This window comes from Dipodomys ordii, unplaced genomic scaffold, assembly GCF_000151885.1.
Source record: "Dipodomys ordii isolate 6190 unplaced genomic scaffold, Dord_2.0 Scaffold27, whole genome shotgun sequence".
Classification (NCBI taxonomy): domain Eukaryota; kingdom Metazoa; phylum Chordata; class Mammalia; order Rodentia; family Heteromyidae; genus Dipodomys; species Dipodomys ordii.
In genome coordinates this window covers 10,217,357-10,225,158 of record NW_012267243.1, presented here as the reverse complement: position 1 = coordinate 10,225,158, position 7,802 = coordinate 10,217,357, and positions in this window count along the sequence as shown.

Genomic DNA, 7,802 nt, shown 5'->3' with positions numbered 1-7,802 from the left:
CCCTGGGTTCGATTCCTCAGCACCACATAAGCAAAAAGAAAAAAGCCAGAAGTGGCACTGTGGCTCAAGTGGTAGAACACTAGCCTTGAGCTGAAGAGCTGAGGGACAGTGCCCAGGCCCAGAGTTCAGGCCCCACGACCGGACCCAAAAAAAAAAATTAGCAATCATAAATGTACTTACCATGGCTCAAAAAGCAATGGATAAATTAAATGATATTTCAAGTACAGATTATATTAAACAATACCAAAGAGAAATCACAGAGCTGAAGAATATAATAACCAAACTGTCCAATTTGAAGAGCAGAATAGATTGAGTACAACCTCTAATTCAAACATGGAAAGTAATTCAGACATAAACGAAAAAGAGTGAAAAGAGCAGCAATAACTTAAAAGACTTCATAAAGCCAAGCAATATATTAATTTGTTTTATTTATATATTTTACATACATACTTGTCTATATATACATATCATAAGACATAACTATCTATATATAATAAAAGATAAAATAGACTTTATGATGAAAACCATCTCTGTATACAAAAAAGTAATGTGATAAGTTTTAAATTACTTCAACAAACCAGGCATTGGAGGCTCACACCTATAATTCTAGCTACTCAGGAGGCTGAGATCTGAGGACCATGATTCAAAGCCAACCCCAGCAGGAAAGTCTGTGAAACTCTTATCTAAACCACCTAAAACCTGAAATTGGAAAAGTAATAGAGCACTAGCCTTGAGCACAAAAGCTCAAGAACAGTTCCTGAGTCCCACAACCAACAACAACAACAACAAAAAACTTCAACAGAAAGGTGTAACATATATAAATATCAGAGCACTTAACATCAAGATATCTAAGTTTACAAAATAAAAAATACTGACAGACCTGAAAGGAGAAATGTACAGCCATATAAGGATAGGATATTTCACTATCTCACTTTCAACAATGTACAAAACATGCAGTCAGAAAAAAACAAAACAGAATCAGCAGACCTGAACAACAGCACAGACGAACAGATATCAGAGTCAGGCACACAACTACTGCACTTCCACAGAATCCAGCTCTTTTTTCAAGCTCACATGAGTGATTCTCCAGGACAGACCACATGTCATATTACAAAACTGACCTTGACAAATTTAAGGTCAGAATTATACTGTATTATTCAGGATTCTTCAGAGAAACAGAACCAATTCACATCACAGATAATGGACAAATTTTTCAACAAACAGTTCTAGATGTTTCAAGGAAAAGATAAGTAGCATAGTAGAAAATGGGCAAAGACTGTGACCAAAATCGAAAGAAAAGAATCCTTTCAGACCCTTAAGGCATGGTGACACACACCCATGTTCCTAACAGCTCAGGAGGCAGAAGTAGTAGGAATCACAATCCCAGACCACTCCAGGCAAATCATGAGACTCTATCTGAAAACCAGATTAAAAGCAAGAGGACTTCAGTCACCAATCAATTGATTGAGTGCACCTGTGGAGCCCTGAGTTCAATCCCCCGTATTACCCTCAAAAAGAACCCCTTATTTGTGTACAAAAATTCATATCTTATTCATAAAGTCCAATCCCCCGCCCCAATTCTCCATTTATCAGATTGCCAATAATTCAAAACAAAAATCACAAGAGTTGGGGGGGGCATGGAGAAGCAGGTCCTCTCTCAGCTAATGGATACACAACATTATCACATAGAAATGTGTTAGCCATTTCTATCAACATTATTCAACTGCTGAACTTTGAAATAGCAATCCCGGTTCTAAGGGTTTATTCAACAGAGTCATAGAGATTTACACAGGAAGAAATACATAACAAATCATTAATATGAGTTTGTTTTTACTAGCACATTATTGGAAGTCATCCAAGAATCCACTAATAGGGGATTATACCTCAACAGACTATGATTCATGTATTTAAGACCTCAATAAAACATAAGGCATTCTGTGTATACTGTTTGGCTAGCTCTCCCAGATACACTATGGCTTGGTCCACAGACATGTTACAGATGGTGTAGGTGTCATGGCTGCTCATATTTCCAATCATCTCTTTTGCTTTAGGCCCACACAAAACCAGAAGCCTTTTGTATTACCTGATAAACAAGAATGGAATGTATTGCTTTTAAAGCCCTGGAAAAGAGCATCATATAATTTGACAGATAACAAGGGTAAGTAGAGGTCGTCGTGTTATGCAAACAAAGTCAGACATGAGAAGAAAAGCATTCAGTATATAATTGCCCAAGTATTACATAGTTCTTCCTCATGGAGGCTTAGTTTCTTCATCAAAAAGTCTTTGGGAAGGGAAGCAGCAAGAGGAAGAAAGAGTCACTGACCTCCCTAAATGCTTCTTCGGGTAGTGTGGGGAGAGTGTGTAATAAAGCTGAGGAGAATATAAGAATTCCTACCATGGAATTCCTACCAAGAACATGAATTTCCTATCAACGTCCAACTTAGCAGGACAATAGTAGTCGGAAAAGGGCGGAAGGCTTCCCAATTTAACTAAAAGCAAACAAAATAGAATAAAATATTTAGGAGGATTTAGAATGTTTCCAGAAGAATGAGGCTTGCACCTAAAGACAAATTGCTTTCATCTTAGAGAAGGAATATATAATAAGAGGTTACTGAGACTATTTCAGAAACAATGGTTCTCATGACTCCGGTTTTGGCACAAACATTACTGAAAAAGGCACCCAGCTTCAAGTGGCTAACCGTTTGGAACTTGGGGTGCCAAGTAACGAAGTGATTGTTCTGGATACCCTGCAAAGAATCTCTGCAAATATGTTCTGCTCATTTTCAAGGACTTAACTCTCATGTCCAGGGACATGATAGAAAGAAGAAAAGAAAAAGCAAAGCCAAAATTATTTGAACTCAAGTATTTCCGTCTCTACTTTCAAAATGGAAATTGGACTGATTGTGATTAGCACTGAAATTTTAATTCCCTAGAGTGAAACTAAATTCCTAACACCACACACACACACACACACACACACACACACACATTGTATAACTGGATCTCTATAGACACTCAGGGGGCCTGTTCTCGGAGCTGCTTAGAATTTTGCCATAGGATTCCTCAGCATTGGCAGGTACTTGGGTCTCTTTCCATGTTTGTGAGATGGAGCTGGAATAGGAGAAGCCAGGAGATTTCGTGGACTTTGTTGTGTATGGCGGGGAAAACATGGAGCACAGAGTGGAGGACAATAAGGGGACAGCCACACGGACGCAGCTCGGCCACTTTGGGAATGCGGCTAATCAGTAACTCATTGTCTTATAATGCTGTGACTTCCTCCATACCCTGCCTGTCCTCCTCTCCTCCTTTTCCTCCTCCCCTTTTCCTCCTCTCCTTTTCCTCCTTTCCTCTCTTCTTTTCCTTTCTTCTTCCTTTCTTCCCTTCATTATCTTGTTTTGATGGGACTAGGCACTGAACCCAAGACCTGGTATTTGCTAGGCAAGTTCTCTACCACTTTGAGCTATGTATATATCTACTTCTTTCATTTTTACTATATATTTTTGAAGAGTTAATAATTTTTCTCCTTCCTCTGGCTCCTGAGCAATACTTGGCATTACTGGCATGAACCACCATGTCTGATTTCTTTTCTTACTTCTTGGATGTACTAAGACCAAAACCAAAAAGACCATTTTCTTCAGATATAAGCATTGTAAATCATCAATGGCATAATGGAAAATTAAAGCAAATGTTCAGTATATTAACAGCTGCAGTATTCAGACCAGATATAATATTCCCATGAAAACAATTTTAAAATATTGAAAGTGATATATAAAAGCTTATGCCAGAAAAGCAATAATGTGTTGAAAAGATTCCTCTCAGGCTGCATTTAGCAAACAGAAGGCCAGTTTAATTTTTGATATTCCCACAGAAATCTATGTGCTCATTAGTTTAGGCCTGGCCTTAGTGAGTGATGAACTATGAAGCTTATGTCCGTGAATGTTCAATTGTTTTTTATAGATCAAAACACCTGATTGACTATTTCCTTATTTTCATCACTTATCTACATTCCAGAAGGAAGTATTACTTGATACTATTGTTTGATATTGTCACACTAATTTTGTGCTATGTGAAAATATGGTGATATTTAGGTCAAAAGGTATTAAAATAATAAGTTTCAAACGCGTTTTCTGACAGTACTAGTTTTGAACCTGGGGCTTGATGCTTACTAAACAGGTGTTCTACCCCTTCATCATGCTTCTGGTCCTAAAAATGCTTTTTTAAATACATTTTGTTGACCCTGGTCTAAAAAGAGATTCTATACAACAGCCCACAGATAACCCTAGTCTAGTCATGAGCAAAAACAACAGATGTATCACAATTAAGAACATTCTACACTGTACCTGGCCTGACCAGTGCAGCGATAAATTATAAGGCAAATAAAATCAAGATATAAAAGCAAATGTTATACAATATCCTGGATGGCTTCCTAGAACAGAAAGGAATATTAGTTGAAAAATCGAAGGTAACCGTTCTCACTCCTTTACAATTTTCCTGGTCACATCTGCCCACTAACCCACACTGTAAATGCATTTGTTTGTACATGAAGAAAAAGTTTTTTAAATAAGTGATTTCTGAAATTATGACTTCAGTCTTCCTGGCATCTAGCACTGTGGCTTCTAATTTGAAATCATCAGTTATTCAACTCATAAACTTCAGAAGTGAAATGAAACTGGAGTCAATTTCTGTGCTTTGTTTTATCACAGCTTCGCCATTTAATTAACTGGATGACCTTTGGCAAGGTCATTAGAGATTAAAAGTCCAGTTTGCAGAAGTGCTATAAGGATGACACAAACATCACATGTGAAGGCCATGGGCATACACAGCCAAAAAAAAAAATGCTGCATCTATCTGGGATATGCAAAGTTCTGTGGAGTCTTCATTATGCAAAGGGTCAGGATACTTCTGAGGATTAACCTTTTCATGTGTGTACGGGTCCTGGTCTTGATCTCAGGACTTTGTGTTCTCAGCTTTTTTTCAGACATAGCTGCTTCTTTACCACTTGAGGTATGCCTCTAGTCCAGGATTTTTGCTAGTTAACTGGGGATGTAAAGTCTCTCAGCCTTTTCTGCCCAGGCTGTTATCAAACCTCAATCCTCTAAATCTCAGTCTCCTGAGTAGCCAGGATTATAAATACGAACCACAGAGCCCAACTATTACACTTAATCTTAATTGTCCTCAGCTTGATTGGATTGAGAGACACCTAGAAGATTAGTAAAGCAAACTTTGGGTGTATTTGTGAGGCTGTTTCTGGGGACCATTAGATCATGGATCTAATAGATCCATTTGACCATGGATAGATCTGCAGTCTTTTTTTTTTTAAAGACATTTGTAACGTATTTTTTGTAATTTATTTATTTTGTTCATGTGGTATTGAGGAATCGAACCCAGGGCTTTATGCATGCTAGGCAAGCACTCTACCACTAAGCCAGGCTCCCAACTCTGGATTTGCAATCATAACAAATTGGTGGTAGTGGAACAGGGAAGATGTGAGGTGAGTGATAACTGCAGATAAGCTTTTGAAGGGTATATTCTGGCCCTGGCACCTTTTGCTAGCTCTTTCTGTTTCCTGGTTGCCATGAGGTAAACAGTTCCATTCTACACAGCCTTCCACCAGAATTGGCTTGCAAAGGCCCAGAAGCCACACAGCAAAACAACCATGGGCTGTAATGTATGGAGATGTAAGATAAAATAAATCTTTCAGGCATTTGTCACAGTGACAAAACACACCCATGTGTCTAACTTCAGGATAATATTGACTATGATCATTTATATTGGAAAACAAGCATGTTAACTAGGAAAATTTTATTTTTTCAGTCATGGCACTCTGGGCCTGGGTGCTATCTCTGTGCTCTTCAGCTCAAGGCAAACATTCTACCACTCGAGCCACAGAGCCACTTCCAATTTTCTGGTGGTTAATTGGAGATGAGTCTCACTGACTTTCTTGCCCAGGCTGGCTTTGAACTGCAATCCTCAGATCTCAGCCTCCTGAGTAGCTAAGATTACAGGTGTGAGCCATCAGCTCCCACTGTTACTTTATTTTATATCTTTTCACTGATTCAGCTGATAATTAAATGTATAGCAACAGAAATGATAAGGTCCTTATAGATATGTACCTTCATTTTATACGTATGTTTATATTATACACAGGATATTTATTTACTTCCATTTAGCAGACTCTAAGGAGAGGGACTGTGTTTAGGAAAAAAATGGAGCAAGTGCATAAGAAAGAAAGAAGTTTAGAAAAAGACAACTTGGGCTGAGTGTTGGTAGCCCACTTGTAATCCTAGCTTCTCAGGAGGCTGAGATATGAAGGACAGTGGTTCAAAGACAGCCCTGGAGGAAAAGTCTGTGACTCTCCCTCTCTAATAATCAGCAAAAGGTAGAACCGGAAGCCTGGCTCAAGCACCAACCTAGCAAGCAGTAAGGCCCTGAATTCAAACCCCAGTACACAGAAGCAGCAGCAGCAGCAGCAGCAGCAGGAGGAGGCCAAGAAAGAGGAGGAGAAAAAAAAATAAATAAATAAAAGAAAGAGGAGGAGAAAAGATCCCTAAATGAGGGCTAACATGCTCCATTTCCTAAGCCTATCATCAGCGGTAAAGGTAGTGACATGTAATTGACCTCATCTCAAAGCTAGACCTGAGTGATTCTACCTACCTGGCCCCTCTTGACTAGCATAGGGACTCTTACTTGTAATTCCAGCTAAATTCAGTAGGTGGCGATTGGAAGGGCTGTGGTTACAGAGCAGCTTGAAGGTAGACCTGGTGAGACTGAACCTCAATTAATAAGCCATGTGTGGTGATGTGTGCCTGTGATACTGGCTATACAGAATGCATAGGAAGGGAAATAGCTGTCAGAAGTTGACTGTGGGCAAAAAGTAAGACTGTATGTGAAAAATAGCTACAGGGGAAAAGGTACTAGAGTCATAGCTCACGTGGTCGAATGCCTGCCTAGCCATCGTAAGGTTTTAATTCCAATTCCAGTTCTACTGTCCCTCCCCATCATAACCTTTTCTGGGCATAGTCCTATGTTTTCTGGAAATTTTTTCTGTATATTTCCTGGAAACAAGAGGAAATAAGAACTTGAGCCAGATGTGTGTAAGGAAGCATACTACCCTTGTTTTCAGACATACTTGGATTACTGTTACGAGGGGGATGAAAACACATTAAAGGGGGTTACAAAATAAGTACAGTTAACCCACGGAGAAGTTCAGAGTTGGGATCACTGCAGGAAAGCAGAAGAAAATGATTCCTAACTGGACTGCTCCTGCCATTTGTTTTTCCGCTGGACCTCTAGTTATAAAACACCCTGAATCCCTTTGGTTTGGTTAGGACCCTGTTACCACTCAGTGAGGGGTCCCAGTTGTGCTTGGTAAGAAACACACCAGAGTTTTTCAGGAGGACAACTACATAGGGTTTATGTTGTGCATCAACCCAGAGCTAAATAGATTTTTTTTCTCTATCTAAAAACAACTTTATGAAGGCTCAACTGAAATACAGTCAACTTCCTATTCACATGTATAATTTCAGAAGTCTGAAATTCACTCAAGATAGTAACTGATAGGTAGCAGCTAGCCACCAGGAAAGAGGATCTGTAAAGAAAATCTAAGATGGGAGCTGGGCGCTGGTGGCTCATGCCTGTAATCCTAGCTACACAGGAGGCTGAGATCTGAGGATCGCGGTTCAAAGCCAGCCCGGGCAGGAGAGAACGTGAGACTCCTATCTCCAATAAACCACCAGAAAACCGGAAGTGGCACTGTAGCTCAAGTGATAGAGCGCTCGCCTTGAGCTGAAGAGCTGAGGGAC